The sequence below is a fragment of the Chamaea fasciata genome, unplaced genomic scaffold (assembly GCF_029207755.1).
Source record: "Chamaea fasciata isolate MVZ Bird 193981 ecotype frontalis unplaced genomic scaffold, bChaFas1.0.hap1 SCAF_6, whole genome shotgun sequence".
NCBI classification, from domain to species: domain Eukaryota; kingdom Metazoa; phylum Chordata; class Aves; order Passeriformes; family Sylviidae; genus Chamaea; species Chamaea fasciata.
Genome location: NW_027094091.1, coordinates 42,025,031 through 42,044,306, shown reverse-complemented (window position 1 = coordinate 42,044,306; position 19,276 = coordinate 42,025,031).

Sequence of the window (19,276 nt, the reverse complement as noted above, 5' to 3'; positions counted from 1 at the left end):
TTTTCTTAAACATAATTTGTAGCACATTTCTTCCACAGAACACATGCAATCTGTAAGCACTCCAAGGAGTCTGTTGGTACTACTAAGTATCTGTGAGTAACTGAAACAACGCATTTCATTTTTACTTTCTAGAATCACTGCAATGATTGATCTCACCTTCCTTGACTTCAATGGGATTATTTCTTTGACTTGCCTTGATAAAGGCTAAAGTAAAATCCATTACAATCTACAGCCTGTCGGGAGTCTTGGGCAGAACAAGGTATCAGAGACAGCTGTTAACACCAAGTAGAAGTTCACATTCCTCAAAAAGATGTGTATGGCTGTACATGAGCTACTATAACGTAGCAAACTTATTCTCAAACAGCCCCAGTGGGGTTAGCTCACAGTTAGTACCTTGTCATTCTAGTTAGAAATTTGTGCCTGAGACCATTGTGCCACTGACTTTGCCTGAAAGTACAAAGCAGATTGTACTGACAGAGCTCTAGCAGCAGCTTTGGACCTACTTTTATGCAAGGTGTGTGTCTATCTAGACAGAAGTAGAGCACACAGCAGCTAAGCTATGCACATGTACTGAGCAGAAAACACTGCCTCAGCATTGCTACAGTGTCTGATTTTAGTTTCAATACAAGACATTTTTTGAAAAGATTAAAAGCATCTCACTGAAGATCAAGAACCACCCTCTGTTATCCTCTGTCATTCCCACACAAATAGTTTCCTGCTCTCTTGCCTATTAGAACAAAAAATAAAAGAGCTAAGTACAGATTACGTGCTTCTGAAATATGTGACCTGATGATAGAAATAAATACCCGTTCAAGTACTATAAACAGGGTGCCAAACATGTTTGACCCAGCCTATGCTGTTAATAGAGTTGACGCATGTTTTGTATTATTTAAAGCATGATATAAGACTGTAAGATATAAAACCGTAAGAGCTTTATCTGCTATTGTTACAAATGAAATCCAAGATGACCTAGAGGGAAAGTGATCAGAGAAAGTGTTCCTTTTTTTAGCTTATTTACTCAGTTCACTTGACAATACCTTCTATACAGAGTCAGATTCTTCACGCTGGAAAAGATGAGCTTGTACAGATGCACAATCCTTATGATAAAGTTTCAGCCAACACAGCTTAGGCTCTGTGTATAACTCCTGCTCTCTTTTCATTTGCCTCCAACCCCATTTAAGGACATGATGCCAAGTAGCCTGTATTCACACTAACTTGGTCATGCTCTGGTCCTGAACACTGAACTGGTGGAATTCATCCAAATTTGCTACATGGACGAGGTTAAAATGTGACAGTTGATATTCACTAGATGTACATTAAGCAATTTCACTCCACTTTAAAGTCATGGCTGAAGAGGGCTCCTCAAGCCAAAAGTTTGCCTGTAAGAGCCTTTGGACAACCAGAAAGCCCTCAAAAAAAAGCCCAATTTCACCTTGTCACACAAATGGCTCCAGCAGCATTTACCACAGAAACCACATGTCTCTGGGCAGAACACATGGCTCTCATTTTGGGAATTCTCCTGATTTTGGAAGACGTGACCAGTCAGACCAAAGGCTTTACACAGGCTGCCCCACTCCCCTCTGGGTGGCCAGAAATCCTTCTGTGCTCTGCTGCTGCCCTCATTTCTATCACCACTCTCTGCATGCAGGTGCGAAAACTTGCTCTGACTTCGCACCCAGAGCTCTCTTGCTCCACTCACACCTGCCACCTTGCTAGCCCACTTTGCTATACTTAGCTCATGGGTTTAAAAAGTAGTTTTCTGGTAACAAGGCACTGTTGGTGCACCTATCCAGCCTAAATCCAGTTCACAAATAATTTAGGTGAAAACGAGTTTCCATTTCATATTCATTTCCCTTGAAATCTGTATTATGCCACTTTGTTCCTTGGCAATTTACCAGGAAAGATGCCCAGTACCTGTGGGAGTAAAGGCAGTCAAATAGCAGTTGTTTTAAACCACAAGCTTTTTCTCAGTAACACAGCAACACACACTTGCTCATCTAATAAAAATCTCATTAACTGTCAGCTCTGACAGTTGAATTATCAATAGGTCTGAGCAGATTCATCTGCAATAAAGGGTTTATATATTTTCCATTTAAATCAAAATATTAAAACTTAGAAGCACAGGAAGGAAAAAAAAATACAGAATTCAAATAATTACCTTTAAAATGAAGGGGCAAGGAGAACCAGTTCTTGAGTTTTAAACTAAAATGTAATAAAAACTAGAGGTATTTCTATAGGAATTTCCCATTTTGAATCTTCCAGCCTTCAGCCTGTTTTTAAGAAAAATTAAATTAAATTATTTTATGTGAATTCACTAATGCCATTATTATTTCATGAAAATGTGTTCCAATAACCAAAAGAGTTAACATCCATTTTAAGAAACATATTTTATTACTCTGCTACTGTTGTATTCATGAACCTTTTCCACCTATTTATATCCATACTTGCAACATTAAACATCATATTCTCTCAAGAGAGAAAAAGCACAGTTCACTTTCTTGAGTCATTAATCCCAGGTTTTGACCACTTACTCTCTTCAAAAGGACATGATTTATATTAGTTTCAAGTAATTAATTACTGCAAAATCTAATAGCAGGTGACCCTGGTTTCTCTTGTCAAACATAAATCCTGACTGTAGAAGGAATAATGAAAATCACAGAAGTCACTACCTGCAAGCAAGAAACTTCTTTGAGTAAAATACTTTACCCCACATGAACTAAGAAATGAAGCATGGAAAAATAATGTGATTATGATAGAACACTGACTCAGTTGCTTCATAATCACTAAGACATTTCCCAGAGAACATTTAAGAAAAACATTGTTAATAAACCTGCCCCCCAAAAAAACAACTAAAAATATTCATTATCCAGCTAGAAAAAAGTTTCACTTTTGGAACATCTAATTGTTCTTGTTAAACTTGGTAGAAGAGGACAGAAGAAAGATTTGTAACTTTCCCCTTTGAAAGCTTCAGAGGTTGCAATAGTGTTTATGATTATGTATTTTACTAATATTAGAAATACTGAGAGGAGGCACAGGGTAACTCATTAGTATGACCAGATATCTAGATGTTTTTATAAATGCATCTCTACCGGGAAGCAAAAAAATTCTTCTGTTAATTTGTGAAACACAATGAACAAGCCTGTCAACTCTTATGCAATCCATGGAGATACTTAAGTTCAGTGCAGCTACTTACAAACTCTTCGTGGCTCTGGAAGACAGCATGGTGATCCCACAGTTATTTAAACAACTGCTCACCTGTCACACTGCCAATAGTTCAACTGCCCAAGCATTTTGGTTCTGTAATTCTATGTTTCCTAAAAGCAGTCTGTGGCCTAATTTTCCAGCTTTGGTACCATTAAAAATGTCTGAATCATCAGGAGATACTGAAAGTACCTACATATGGGAAAAAGCTTTAGATTTGGCACTGGGATTTTCTAGGAAGGTACTCAGGTTTTAAACCTGTCCTGTTCAGCTGAAGCCCAGCATGGTGTTGCACTTGGTTACATCAGCTGGGAATCTAACCAGCTTTAGTCAATACCTACACTTCTAGTCAGAATTTTTATGCCACAGTGATTGGGCCTTCATTAAAGGTCAAGATTCGGTGTTGGCTAGTCTTAAAAAGGAAAGGAATCTGATGAGCCAGTGTTGGCTTGGGAATAAGAGTTCTGCTATCACTCACTGCTGATGATTTCATCAAGAAAGCAAATTCGTCAGAAATAGTTTTCCCATTCTGTCTACCATTTTGGTACATTGCTTGAAACATTTTCATTAGCATTCTCTGTGGAAGCTTCCTTTCTATCTGAACTTGCACATGACAAAACCAAGATTTGCTTTCTGTTCTTTTACGGGGAGAATTCAGTACAAATGCATGGCAAAGGATGACAAATGGCAGTGGGTAGCCAAAATCCAGCATTCAAAGAGCAGGATCAGACAGACCACTGACTCTTAGAGCCCACATAAACACAGTAAGAATACAAAGAGAGTCATCAACAGTTCAAAAGGATAAAATAGCCGCACATACTTCACTGTGTATGCCCCTTAAACTGGTGGTTACACTTAGACTACTCCAGAAGAAGTACACTGTAGACTGTTGGAAAAGACATCCCTCACAATTTTGTTCTATTCATTCACATGTGGAAACCTCAGGCTAGGATGACTGCTTTGTTTCCTTACCTAGCACTTTGCCTTGGCCTTTAAGGCTACTGCTTTTTTAAAAAAAAATGCAAATTCACACAAAAGAGTTGTCTGTGTTCACAGGTAAAAATAGTACACTTAACAAATATATACATCCAAAAGGCTTAATCAGATAAATCTGAGCGGCGATATGTTTCTTTCTATTCCTCACATCATGCTAAGGGAAAGAGCAATTTAAGCAGCTTGTGATATTGATATAGTTTAGATTTAGAGATAATATTCCTAATATTTTACTGAACAAGTCACTTTATTAACACCCTTCAACACAAGTCAGTTCTTGACTGCTATATGCTATAGCACTTGAATGTATGACATTATATTACTGATGCCACTCCTCACTCAGTAGATGTCTTCCTACCATTTTGGGCTGCCTGATTCAGGCCTTCCTTGCACCCCTTAGAAAATTTTTCAGTTCCTCCAAAACGAAAGGCTTAGTATTAGATACAGACAATCATAACTGCAGAGAAAATGTTAGTAAGTCACCAATTCCCTGACCCTCTCTCTCCAAAACAGCTGATCTCTCTGTTTTGAAAAACTATTTATTACTTAAACAGTGAGATATTACTTCACTGTACTAGTCATTGGACAAAGGGTCGGATGCAGGAATGTGGCACCTCTGGATGAGAAGGTATTTAGAAACCTACCGAGATTTCTTCAGTTTTTCATAATGACCCAGTTTTTCTACAAAAGTAGAGCATACAGATTTAGTATTAGTGAGGACTGAGCAACACAATCACCTTAAGCAAAGTGTTTGATCTTGATACAATACATGTATATTTTGAAAGGAGAAGAAATTTGCTTAAATATTCAAAGTCATTAATGCATAACTGTTGGAATTTCAGCTTTCAAGCAGGCATTGTCAAAAATAAGGTCTCACAATTATATCCCTTTCCAGCACTATCTCCCTTTTTGTACTTGGTTCTTAAAATATTTTGCCTATATTTCGGTCCATGGTTTTCAATTTGCTTCAGGTTTGTTCCCATTTTCCTAGGGAAGAAATTAGTGGACATAGCACACAACTTGTCCACATAATTAGATAACATTTCTACGTATTTTACTATGGAAAAACCCTCATAGAAATTGTAATGGCAGAAATGGCAATATTAGTTAACCTATCTTCTGACCCTGAGGGAGAATTGTCAACTCTAAAATTAGTCATAGAATCACAGAATATCTTGAGTTGGAAGGGACCCGTTGGCATCATCAAAGCCCAACTCCTGGCCCTGCACAGGAGAGACCCAAGAATCACACTGCGTGCCTATTACTTGAGTCTGTTTTAAAACAAACCTCCCAGACTGAATTGCCCTAATCTCACCATTGCCCAGCCATTATCAGTGTCAGAGCACTTTTCTTACTTTTTCCAATGACTTGCTTAAGTCTGCTTGCTATCATTTAAGTCCATTACTCCTTGCCCTAACTGCAGCATGTGGCAGAGAATTTAATTTTATTTATTACACTGTCTGATGTAACCAAAGACTTTGATCTTGTCAGTATTCTCATCACCAAATTTGAAGTTACTGTTCCCTCACCACTCTGGATCCTGAAACTTGATGTACATCCCTCCTGATCTGCAGAATTTTGTGCTAAAAAGGGTTGGATACTCCTATTTCAAGAGTCTGTTTTTGATGATGCATCCACTCTGGTGTGTGTCACTCCAGCAGCATGACACATTGAGTCATATTTAGTTTGCAATCCTCTATAATGCTTAAAACCTTTCCTACAATTCTGCTGTCCGGGCAATCTTGCCCCTCTAAAGTTGGCATTCATTTCAAACGAACTGCTAGATGATTTCTACACAGTCTGATAACCAAATCATGTCTTCTAATGTTTTTACAGCCTTTTGAATAAATACCTTCTGCATAGGTAAAACATTATTCCTTTATTGAAATCACTGATGAAACTAATGAATAGTGCTAGACTCGAGAAAGGTCTTTGAATCATGATTGATACAAACTTTTTTTGCCTTTTGATTTGATATTAAAGTACTAATTTTCTATTCTAGAGTAGATTTTTATTACCAATTCTGCATTTCCCGATAGTCTCACCTACTACATATTTTCCTAGTTCTTAGATAAGTGAAGGAGCATAAAAATCCATAAAAGTAAAATTATTTGACTTCTCTTGCTTCTCCCTTATTCACTCTGTCAGAGAAAAAAATTAAATCAGTTTGACATGACTTGTTCCTGGTTCATCCATGCTGGTTGTTACTCATCTCCTTATCATTTTCCAGGCACCTACTAATTGAATTTTTTTGAGTTTATTCTGGTATTTTTTCAGGCTCTAACTTGCAATGACATCTGTGTAATTCTTTGGCTGTTATTTTTTGCTGTCTTGGCACAAGTGCTGGCCACCACTGCCCTGGACTCCTTAAGTCAGCACAGACCCACGCTGGTAATGATGACAGTCACAGGGCAGGTTGGTGTGTGAGGGGATGGTGCCTCCAAAATGGGTCTGAGGGGAGAGGCTCTTGGGAGAGGTGAGGGAAAGGACCAGGGACTAGATACAGTGAGGCACAGCCCAGATCAGGCAAAGCTCACCTACAAAACAGTAGGTGATGGATGGATCCAATAGATCCTGATGGATGTTGGTCCTGGTCTTGAGGGCAGAACTTTTCACAGTCCGTCCCCCTTTGTGAGACCCAGCAGAAAGGTTCTCAGACTTAAAGAATTCAGCATTGCAGCAATTAAGGTGTGATTAAGGAGTAGATCAGAAGAAAATAATCAATTCTCTATTTCACCTTTCTCTGAGGCAGATAAACTTCTGTGATCAGAAAGTAATTAGTATGCAGGTAACCACAAACATCCTCTTAGACAGATATTATTGTTGCCTTCCTAGAGGCCACATTTACCATATTTATTAATGCTGTCAACAACTGATTTACCTACATTTTGGTTGCAGAAGAAAAACATAAGAGTTTAGTTTAGAGGGATGCTGCAGAAGAAGATTTCATCACAAGATAAAGTGACAAGATGCACAAACTTTACAGATAACAAACGTCATCTTTCACTGACTCTTCCAACTTTATTATTTCTTTAGCAAGCCTTTTAAAACTCCAAATTCCAGATTACATAACATCCTGCAGTCTTTCCAAGTCTGCAAAGAGGGAATCAACTTCACTTTGTTATTTACTACAAAAATCTTGTTCCCTTCTTGCTTGAAGCAACTGGTCTCAAACCAACAAAATATCTTACTTCACACAGACTTACTTATAGACTGCAGAGATCTTGTCATGCTATTTGCATTTTTATTAGTGTGTTGTATAATGCAGAAATGAGGCAGAAATATATGTAATCTCTGACTTACTTTCCTAACTGTGGTTGAGGGTAAAACAACAAATCTGACTGTTCCAAACATCTGACAGTTCTGCTGAATCTCCATTTGATGGAGCAACAGTCACTGTATGTCTCTAGTAATGAATGTAAAATTGGAATTTTAAATGTTATTCCAGACATCAAAAGACAACATTATGTCATCTGCTCCATCAAAGCTTTAAAAGCTCTGCTGGAGAAATTAAGGCATATATCCTATTTAATTTAATACCTCCCATGAACACACAGCTGTGTGATATGATACCACCAAAATAACTTCTTGAGCAATGAAAACACTCCACCACTTTAGAACTCAGCAGGAATAAATGTTAATGATTCAACTTGCTACAAATGTTGCATATTACAGCAACCTAGAGCAAAGCTCTGCATAATGTCAGAAAAAGAGGACACGTGACAAAAATGCAATTTGTAGTTTCTAAACAGTTCTGATCGACTTTTTTAAAAAGGTGAAAAAGCTACATCTGACAGTAGACTTGGGCTCTATTTAACCCTAAAATTTCTCTCTAGTAAGACCCCTCTAGATCTTTTTTTCAGATCATGCTTCAGGCTGCAATAAACCTGATGGCTATTACAAAGCTAGCAAATAATTCGGAGACTACACTTCATTTAGCTGCCATAACCTGTCCCCTTTCATCTTTCTCTGTCACATTAGGTACTAGCCACTAGTGCCAGTGTAATACAGGTCCTTAGACTCAATGTACTATGAAAGATCCTTTGTTTAGGATTATCCCTCAAACAGATCTGAGCAACCAGATAATACAACTGCATTCTTGTCACAGAACATATGCTTACCAACAGCTAGTGATGCCTCCCCTGCATCATCCTTCTGCATTTAGGAAGTGTGGTGCTAGATTTGTATTTAAATTAAACAAAGGTGTCAGGAAAGTATAAAGAGTTAGTGTAAACAAAAAATGGATTGATGGCTAAGTGCCCACTGAACCATCTGAAGGAGAATATTTTCCCTACATTAAGGTAATTAACATGTTCATAAGATATTAGGTATCAAGGCATAAGAAAGCTCTGTTTTCTGTCCTGAAAGAACGTGGTTATGTCTGCTTATGTCAAATAGCATAACAATCCCTAAAGCCTTTTTAATCACTGTTTCTGGAGTTAAAAGTCAAAATCACAGGTGGTTAAATTATGAAAATTCAGGCCATGTGATGAACAAAAAGAAGGTAAGGAAAAAGAAGAGTTCAAGATATCAGATACCTAACTTAGTGTTTTTAAAATATATTAATGGCAAAGAAGAAGACATTGCCCTTTTATTTGATGAGGATGGTCATCTCACAAACAAGGACACAGAGCAGAGATATCGAAGTCTTTTTCTGCCTCAGTCATCAACACTGATGACAGGCTCAGGGGGTCCTCAAGCAGCAGGACCATGACTGCAAGAATGATAAACACCCAGTCAACCCTGAACTTGTGGGATTTGCTGCTCCAGCTTGATCTCTGAGTTTATAGAACCTGATTGGATTCATCCCAGGGTACTCAAAGACCTGTATGAGTCATTGCCAGACCTCTCTCAATGATTTTTGAACAGTTTTGGGAATCTGGGAAGGTCCCTGTTGACTGGAAGCTGGCAAACATTTTCACAGTTTTCAAGAGGGGCAAGAAAATTGAGCCCAGTAACTGCAGGCCTGTCAGTCTCACTTCACAGTCTTGTACAATTAGGGAGAAGATTATTCTGGGAAGTATTGAAAAACACCTGGAAAACAACACAGTCATTGGTCAAAGTCAGCACAGAGTGTGATTCTTGAAGTTGTCCTGTGCAAGGCCAAAAGGTGGACGTGATGATCCTTGTTGGGTCCTTTCTGACTCAGGACAGTCCATAACTCTATGATTCATCAGATGAAACTCTAACCAGAATGGGAGCGTTGCCTAAGTACCTAATGTTCTGCAGATCCCTGTATATGTCTGGATAAATGAGGATAGACATTTCTTGGAACTGCTATATAATATAAACAGATTTAGACATGCTGATATTTTTATATCTCCCTGTAAACCTAGGAAATGTGTTGCTCTGCTGCTAAAATAAGAAGATTTGCTTAAGTATACAACAAAACTGTTTTCTATTGAATGAAAGAAGATGTATCTATAATCTGGATATGCAGTTATAATGGATTGTCTTAATATAGATTATGCATGTTATGCATAATGGATTATGCATAATATAGATTGAATACAATTATTTATTACATATTATGCATAATACAGAGTATGCATGTTCTGCTTTCTTACCGAAGGCTGAATGTAGAACACTCATTTAATGTTTTACAGCCAATTAAGCAAGAAATCACTTGACGGTAGATTTAAATGATGCATACATTTTCAATCCTAATTTCTTGGGAATAAATGTTATGTTTCCAGATTTCTATTTAAAAACTTCAAAGGATTCGATTTTTTTATTAATGGATAGTTCAATCTTTTTATATTTGTGACTGTGAAATATGACAAATGTGGCATATGACAAATTGTTCACATTTCTACAGAAAACACACAGGAGTAATTACTTAAAACCACTTTTGTTCACTCCAGTCTATACCCCAGAAGCATTAAGTTTTATACGAACACAGAATTTCAGTAAGTCATGTCCAACTATGGTGGCAGAGAAGAGATTTTGTCTGGGTGGGAAAAGTTCAGTCTCAGTGCACAGTCAGGGTTTCAGCCCTTTACCAAAACCACAGTAAAACCATCCAGCCATCACAATAAGCACCCCAATAAGCATCTGGAAACCTCTCTGCAAGATACAAGACTGAGGAAAACAAAACTGGCCATGCATATACCACTGAATGTTGCCAGTATGAAAAAAATATAGCCAGAAAGAATATGGGCACCTAGGAGTTAGTCACTATAACATTTAATGTTCAGGCTGACAATTAATGCAGTGGGGTTTGCAAGCTGTGTCAGAAGTCTCGGTCAACACATGATAACCAATGGCAAGCTGGTGTCTCACCACTCAGGGATTTTATACAGAAATCATGCTGAGCAAATTGTCATCTGGATACACAGAAATCTACCGGCTGAAGAAAATAAAGATTTTGCAACCACTCCAGCGTTTCCTAATGTTCAGCAACAGCGCTGGAAGGTTGTGTCTGCTTGTTTAACAGTAAGTAAACACAGCTGAGGTATGGGATGCTGATAGGGAAAACCTGGCCAGTATTTAGCCTACTCCCACCATAATCCCAACACCCAGCACTCTGAGGGCAGATTGCCTGTGGTTCCACAGAACCAGCAACTTCAGCATCACCTCCTGGAGCTGCAATTGCCAGTTTTGAGCTCAGCATCCCACACACAGAGATTATTTTTTCTCTAGAGGCACTTCACTTTAACAGAGTAAGCTATATTGATGACTGTGGGCTTTTTTTTATTCCCTCACTTATACCTGTGAGGTCTTTCTGGAGCGGCCTGCCTCTGGTACAGAATTTAACTACCCAAAGGAGCCAAAAGACTCATTAAATAGAAAGAAAGTTTAGGCAGCATAACAGAAAATGTTGATGCTTAGTAGTGAGGACATGTGCTAGGGTAAGACCTGGTTTCTGTCTCGAATTTGTTTAAAGTCTTTTGGTATCTGGCTGAACGCAGCCTGTTTCAATTTCAACAATTTGTTATAAAAATGTAGTCCCATTATGAGTGCACCGAGCCATTTACTTACTCCCACACACAAGTCAGATGCATGGCAAATCAGTTTACAGAGATCATTTAATCACTCATGAGTGCACCTTGGGCAATATATCCTAATTCTCATAAATGATCTACAGTTTCTAATGTTTATTCAGAAGAGAAACATTTCAGAAGGTCAGAAAGGATCATTCATCAGAGGCTCAGAAATTGCTCCTCTGTCAGTTTTACATACAGTAAAGGAATACACAGTAATTTTCAGACTTTCATCAGGTTTTATTATTTTTCTGATAATGGGCTTTTTTTTTTTTTCCCCACAGAAAAAATAAATTCTCATTTAAAGAATTTGTGATCTAGTATTTTCTTTCATACTTAATCTATGACCAGACATTTTATGGTACCAAATATCATTTTTCTATCATCCTAGGACTATGAATGTTTTTACCTATCCTGACACTCAGAATTTGATCGCTTTTGTATGGCTGCATTTTATTGCAATGTAAATAAAGTGCCTCCCCCTAAACATAAGAAAGAAAGATATCCCACATTAAATTTTGGATGCTCATAAAGTATCATGCCATTACCCTGAATATAAAGAGAATCTAATTTTTAGCATTTTACTACAGAAAACTTAGAATGGTTCTATTTACAAGGATAGAGATGTTTCCATAAGAAGGAGAAAAGTGAGGCAGAGCTCTTTGCCTTGCCTCTCCATCCAGATGTGCCATGGAGGAAGGAAAAAGCCATGTTCTCACACGGTGTGCTGGGGAGCAGCCTCACAGCTTGAGGCCCATTGACACAGGGCACCCAGTCACTCCAGTAAAGGTAGATGAGGAGCAGCACTGCAGCCACAGGGAAACCCTTGAGATCCTGCCCTTCTATGGACGTTCACTTCCATGCTACAGCTCTGTGGTGGTGTGGGTTTTCAGTTTTCCATTTGTTCGTATGTGCATTCCAGTTTGTTCTATTGTAATGGTTTGTTCCTTGTACCCGCTCCTGTTCATTTCCCTTGGTTCACTCCCAAGTTGCTTGTCCAGCACCTGTCTAGTGTCAATCATATGTTATGTAACCAGCTAGTCCTGTCTGTCACTCTGGGGCCTCTCCCTGCATCCAGAAGGTTCCAGGGGAGGCGTCGAGTGATTGGGCAGGATTCAGGTTCTCCCCTCCCCTTCTCCTAGGATTTGTTGTTCCACCTCAATGTTATGTTTTGAGCCACTCCCTGACTGTTCCTTATTGGTCCCTTGCTGTACCCATCCGTCTGCAACACCCCTCCTTAAAAGCTGGGTCCCTTGGGTGCTCTGGGTCTCCTCTGAGGCAGAGTCCAGAGGTGTGGATCCCTGGTCCAATAAACTCAGTTTGCTTAACCTCAGTGGAGTCCCTCCTTTGTCTCTCCTGCCTTTGCCACGTCCCTGCTCCTGGCTAACTTAGAGCCCAGGTGTTGCCGTGGTGCCAGGGCTAGCCGAGCTGAGCGACACGGAGCACATTGACACAGCTATGCAAAACCCCAGAGAATACATGAAGCTCCCTGCCAGACAGTGAAGGAAGAGGGGGAGAGGTAGGAGCTGTGGCTGCCCCAGCATGGTCTGCAGGACAAAATTAGACTCTGTTACAGCTTACACCTTACAGAGGGCAAGGTCTGCCCAAAGGCTTCTTTTGTATAACTGGTAGGCATCAAGTTAAGTGTCATGACTCACTGTGTCTCTTTATGTAACTAAAAGATACAATAATAATAATACTAGTCCATTCACCAGCCCAATTCAGAGCTGTGGTGTTCTAAAAGGCTGTCACAAAGACTCTGGCCTGGAACACGTTTCAAATCTTTCCATCTCCCAGGAAACATTTATGACCTGCTTAACACACACTAGTGCAAATGCAAGTATTTCTAAAGTCAAAATTATAGATACAGATAGGGTATAACCTACTATATCTCTGCTTTTCTACAAATAATGTTTAAAATGACTGTGGTTAAAATCTTCTTTGCTTAGTTAAAAAATTATTCTGAAGCCCAAGATAAACATGAATGTGGGCATTAAGTATTCAGATTCCTGGCATTTCAGTGGCTGATATCTGGGGGGAAAAAAAAGGTGAAATATGAACTCCAGACAATAAAAAAATATTTGGGAAAGAGACAATGAAGATTAATAAAAATTGAAATGGGAGCACCAGAACCAGGACATTGTGGCTCTTCCCAACCTCAGCACTAACAAATCTGAGGGCAGCCTGAATATCTGCATATCTCCATAATTCTGTGCCACGTGAAAAGCCTGTGAAAGCTCAGAGAAGCTGCCTGCTCTATGGATTGCTTGTCAGAGCTGATCAGTACTGCTCAGTGCAGATCTGAAGGTGCCAGGGATATCAAATGACCTGAACCTAACAGCAATGGGCTCCAATCTGCAGATAAATTTAAAGACCCCAATTCCATGCTGACTTGAAAGGGTATTCGAGAATCTCTCCAGTTTCAGATATTCACTAGTAAGAAACATCAAGGCAGAGGAATTAGGGAATATTCCTTGCAGGAAGCACAAACTCACGGTAACCTTCTATTAGTCAGAAGATCCTGGATAGGCTTAAACATGATGCAGAAATAGACAGCTTTGTGGTACAACGGCATTTGCATTTGAACAAAAACATACTTAAGCAGCTAGACCCCAGCATCTCAGTTTCTGATTTATTCTTCTCTTCAAATCACCCTAATATAGATAGTATTTTCAAGGGTGTAAAAAAAATTTAGGTTGCCCTGTAGAAAGAGCTGCCCCATTTTTTCATATTCTTACTGCTTTCTCTAGACTCAAATTTTTTATAATTTCTACTATTGTAGTTTGAACAGCTTTCCATAAAATTAATGACTGTATTCCAAGCCTTTAATCTTGTCTCTTTTTGACTGATTAGAAACAAATAGAGCATGAGCTACAAAGGAAGTACTTTTCAGCTGACAGAAGGCAAGTTATTCTCAAACTCCCAAATATGAACCTGCTGGTTTATCAATAACTTCCAGACAGTCAGTCAGTTACATCTAAGCCACCCTAAATGAGAACAGAGGGGAAGAGACATGTTTGGACAAAATTCCTGTTCTGGATTCTTTAATCATTAAACTGAGTCAGAAATACAATTACTCGGCAACGCTGCATAGAAAAACTTGGGTAATGTATCTTCTATCAAAAAACTGGACACAATTACCCTTCTTGCATATTTTTAATCACAGAAACACAGAATTACTTGCATTGGAAGGGACCTTAAAGAAGATCATCTAATTCCACCCCCTACACCCTTACCTGGGATGCCAACCACTAGATCAAGTTGCTCAGGGCCCCATCCTGATCTTGAACATTTCCAGGGATGGGGCATCCCTTGGCATTGCCCCCACTTCACCTCGATTGAAAATACTTTTAGTATTTTACTCGCACACTCCTGGTGCTTTTAATACCAAACAAGCAGTATAACATGTAGGAAGGTGTGAGGAACATACCTTGGTTCCCTTGGAGGGTGATACCACGTATCCACCTGTGCTGCACTGAGAATTGAGACTTGCATTAATTTAGCTTCCTGCTGCTTTAACATAGAAAATGCGAGCACCAAAAAGTTGTTGTGCAGTGATATTCAAAGAGATAGATGTTATTTCATGCTAAGCATCAGGACCAGTGACCTTACCAGCCTGTAACTGTGCTCAGCAGGAGGATGACAGGCAGGGAAGATGATAACAAAATGAAGAACAACACGAATATAGCTGACTGAAGATGCTGGCAGAGAGTGGCAGAACATTTACTTGAACTGCTCTAAATGAAAAGCATGACTTAAATCGGCACCTTTAACATCAGAAAGGAATGTGCTAAGGTGCGCTAAGCCTTCGTAATTTCCACCTGAAAACCAGCCTGCTCAGTTTTTTGGCACTGAATAACTCCAATAATATAGAGGGCAGGAGGGAGAGGGGCAGCTTGAAAAGTGCAAATTCTCAGTTTGGATCTCCATGCCTACACAGCATAATTTCTAATCTTGCTCCCATACTAAAGTGTGTTTACATGCAGAAGCCACAAAGCGGAATATGCCCATAAAAATATGACTGATGTGATTACACATTTAAAGATCAGTGTGCAGCTTCCAAGTTGCTCTGAAGAGCTGAAGGAAAAAGGAGAGCAGAGATGCTCATTTCCACAGGGTTCTGCTCAGGCCTCCTCACTGATGTAGCCAGAACTTACCCCTCAACATGGAGGTCCATTTTAGAACTTAGGTCCAGGGCACATCTCCAGCAAAGATCTTGAGGCTTCCCATTTTCTCACAGGATACCCATTTTGTAAGGTACTCAATGGAGTAAAAAAAATTACTTCAAAAAAGGACACTGTCTCTTGGGCTGTGTTTTACAAAATACTTTACACAGATGCACATAACTTCCCCTGTTTCACATGACTGTGAAAATTTTTAACCTTTCTGATATTAAAGATTTCTATTAAACAACATTTCAGTGAGTGAGAATCTATTTTCAAGTGGCACTGCCAGTTTCTAGGGTGCCATGTTGTAATTTAACAGTGCCAAGTACTAGCTTGAATTTTAAAGCATGCTTTTAGCAGTTTAAACTGCATTTTCCACAAGACTATTTCACCACAGATGCTCTGAGTTTGCTGTTACACAGTTGAAGAGCCATGCTTTTGAGAACATTTAAACATCACAATCAAATCATAACTGCCTGATATCACAGTTGCTGTACCATGTCTAGCAAAAACAGATTATAGAATGTCATATGATTAGCAAAATAATTTTACAATAATACTATTTCTGGAGAGCAGACATAAGCATACAGAGCCACTATCTACAGCTCCACCAGCAAGCAAAAGCAAGCCAAATTTTCCCCAAGACTTTTTGTTCTTGAGTGGACAACTCCTTTTGTTAGCTGTGTTTAGTCTCTTTTCTGTCACCTTGTAATTACAGTGATGTTTTGATCTTAAATTTTTCTTCATGCTTTTGTTTAGGTGCCAGAATTCAGCTTTTCTCTTACTTTCTCTGTATTTTCATTTAATTAAATCTTCCTTTGTTGCTACATATTTGTTTTTAATTTTTGTGTTTTCATGGCAAGTGAAAACACAAAACCTAAGTTTTGTGGCAAGGCTTACTGCAAGAGTTGCTGCACCATATTTCTTTCCCAGCACTTGCCAGGTATTTACCATGGATTATCTGACCCTTTCCCATCTGCGTGCTTCCTTTTTTTAAAAATACGAATTACACTGAAATTGCATTGAATAGATAATAAATAACAACAGTAATGATTATATTTATTCAGGGGGAATCTGAGTCTCATTGCCTTTCTGCAATTATACATAAACAATCACTTCCCATCAGGGAAACCTACGAAGAAATACAAGGCTGTTGCTAATTACCATGGCCAAATACTCAGCCCTAATTCTGGCAAAAGCATTCATTCTTTCCAGGAGAAAAGAATACAGATGGGAGGGGATAGAAAGGACTTGTGACTGCCACTCTATTCTTTTCACTGATGCTGCCTATCCCACTCCTCAGCAGCCTCTCCTGTAAGCCTCCATTTGTCATTTCCTGTGTGCAGCACCCATGCTTCCCCAGGTGTTGTCCATTCGTCTTTCCTCCTCTCCCAGTGCCTTCCACATCAGGCAACATCCCAGAGGCAAGTCAGGAGTGATCAGGATCTGCACCACAAAACCCCAAGCATGAAGAGTGGAACTCAGGGCTAGAGTGCACCTGAAAATACAGTTGAAAAGCTCCTGTTATTCTTCAGTCTCCACCGCTGGCATAACAGTCAGGAAGCTGCCACAGGTTCCCCATCTTCTGAATTCTCTTTCTAGGCCCACCCTCCTTCCCAAGTTCCTGCTCCTCCTTTACATATGTGAATCCTCCAGCTACAGCTGAGTGCGTGTGACCCCATAAAGCACAGCTGGGTGATCTCCCCTATCCATGCCGTTGCCAGGCCGTGAGGGTCCCATGGGAGAGGCTGCTGGCAAGAGCCCGTGTGGCCTTGGCCCGAGGGTGATGGGGTGATGCCGAGTATCAGCACCAGCTGCTTCACCAGGCCTTCTCAGCAGCACACTGAGGGCAGCTCCAGACCTCCCAGGTGCTGCTCTGTAAATCACACATGGCCCTGCCTGACAACCCCTCTCCCTTCTGCTTGGAAGCACTTTCAACCAGCTTGCTAGCATTTTAGCAAGGATACAGGACACATTAATACAAGAGATGAGTTATAGTACTCCACAAGCCTGTTGGGTGCAGGAGTCAGAGTTTAGGACACACATCTGGAATAATTTCAGTGCAGTGCTAAAAGATCTGTCTCTAGTTTCCCTACTGTTTTCAGCAGGTTTCTTTGCTGTAAGACTACAGCAACACCAATTTTTTCAACAAATCAATATAAAGCATGAATGAAGAAAAATAAGCAGCTCTTGATGCCCTACATAAACTCGGTGACAAATACATGCGTGCATTTGTCCTCAAGGGAGATTAGGTTTCCAAGGTCTACCCATGCCAAAACTCCTTTGGGAAAACATTCATGCCAAGTCCTGTGTGTGTTACTGCTGTCAAGAATGAAAGCTGAATATAAGTGAGTAGGGTGTCCCTGCGGGATCATGCTGGTAAAAGGAGACCCTCAGGGCAAAGAGCAATTCTCTGCTCAATGGGTGGAGATGAGGCTGGGTGGGATTCCCTCCTGGCTGCTCTCCGGGGGCATGGCAATGCACCATCTGTTGTTGCTACTGTGTCCTGTTGTTGCTACTGCCATTTAATGCAGCCTCCTTCATTAGCTGGCAAAGTGAATCTCAGCTGAAAATCAGCTTCCCAAGGGAAGAGAAGGAGAGGAGAACAGCATTTATCCCAGGTTGTAAGGCAACAAAAATTACACATTTCCAAAGCTTTCTCACTTAGAAAAGTAAACTAAGCTATTTTGAGAGTTTCAGTCAAAACAGACATTCTCTACCCATAATTGAATGTGGGATTTGGGTTTACTGAGCTGCCCAAAGTGCTTTGTTCCTCGCTGTCTGAGCACCAGCCGGCAGCAGCACTTAGCCCGGTTTGAGCAGTCGCCTGGGAGAGCTGCCGGCCCTATCTGCCATGTCAGCCCTGGTCCCTGGTCACGCAAGGTTTTGTGTGATGGATTGCATGCCGTACAACTGAAATATTTATCATAATCATATTTACTAGAGGCTTGGCTCCCAGGAGGGACTGAAGGCCTGAATACCACACCAGAAGTGAAACAATGTGTAGTGTAGTTTGTCGGGGCTTTTTTTTTTTTTTTTTTTTTCAATTGCATTTATAAAGTTTGGAGCCAGACAAAAAGCCTGGTTTGTTGGGGTCAGTGGCTGCAGGAAATACTCAAACATGTCTGAAGGTAATCATAAAAAAAAAAGTAACTGGGCAGAACTAATGCTTATCAGCAGAAAGCCTCTCTGCTGGCAGCCAGCTCCACCAAGCCCCGTGCCACCTCTCCCTGCTGTAATATTCTTTGCTCTATCCCCCTCCATCCCAAAGGTACAGCCACACCAACAGCTGCAGCAGGGTAGAGTCATAAATGTGTAATGAATGCTTTTAAGGCTCCCCAGCAGGTGTGCAGCTTTTGAGTCCCTGCTGTGATCTTACGTGGCTGGTAGGCTATGGGAGAGACAAAAGGGCTGTGGAAAATGGGAGTGGGGAGATGTAGGGAGCAGGGCCAGGCAGGAATGCAGCTGGTGGCACATCTATGGCAGGGCATCCAGCAAGCCTGGACTCCAAAAGAAGGCAGACTAAAGTTCCTTCTCCATCTGGAACTTAAAGGCTATAGAAAAGGTGAAAAGGTACTGTTTTTTGCTAAAGCCTTTGCCCATGTGCAGTGCTGGGGGCAGGTCAGGTGCTGATCACAGGAGGCACCCTGATGTCCATGCTACAATTGGGGTAAGGGATTCTGCTTGTTGGCTTCATGAACCACCATCTGTAAAAGGCAGTGTGTTCTCAGGTGATTAGGTGGAGGGGAACTTCAGGCTACGACTTCGTGGCTATAGCTTGTTGCCTCTTCCTCTAAAACACTTTAATACATACTTCAATCAAACACAGTATGTATTCATGGTGGTTCAGTGGTCTCCTCTACTCATGTCCAGTACTTTCTATTTCTCAGCTTTTCCCTCAAGTCTCAGCGTGTGTCTGTCTAGCCAGTTACG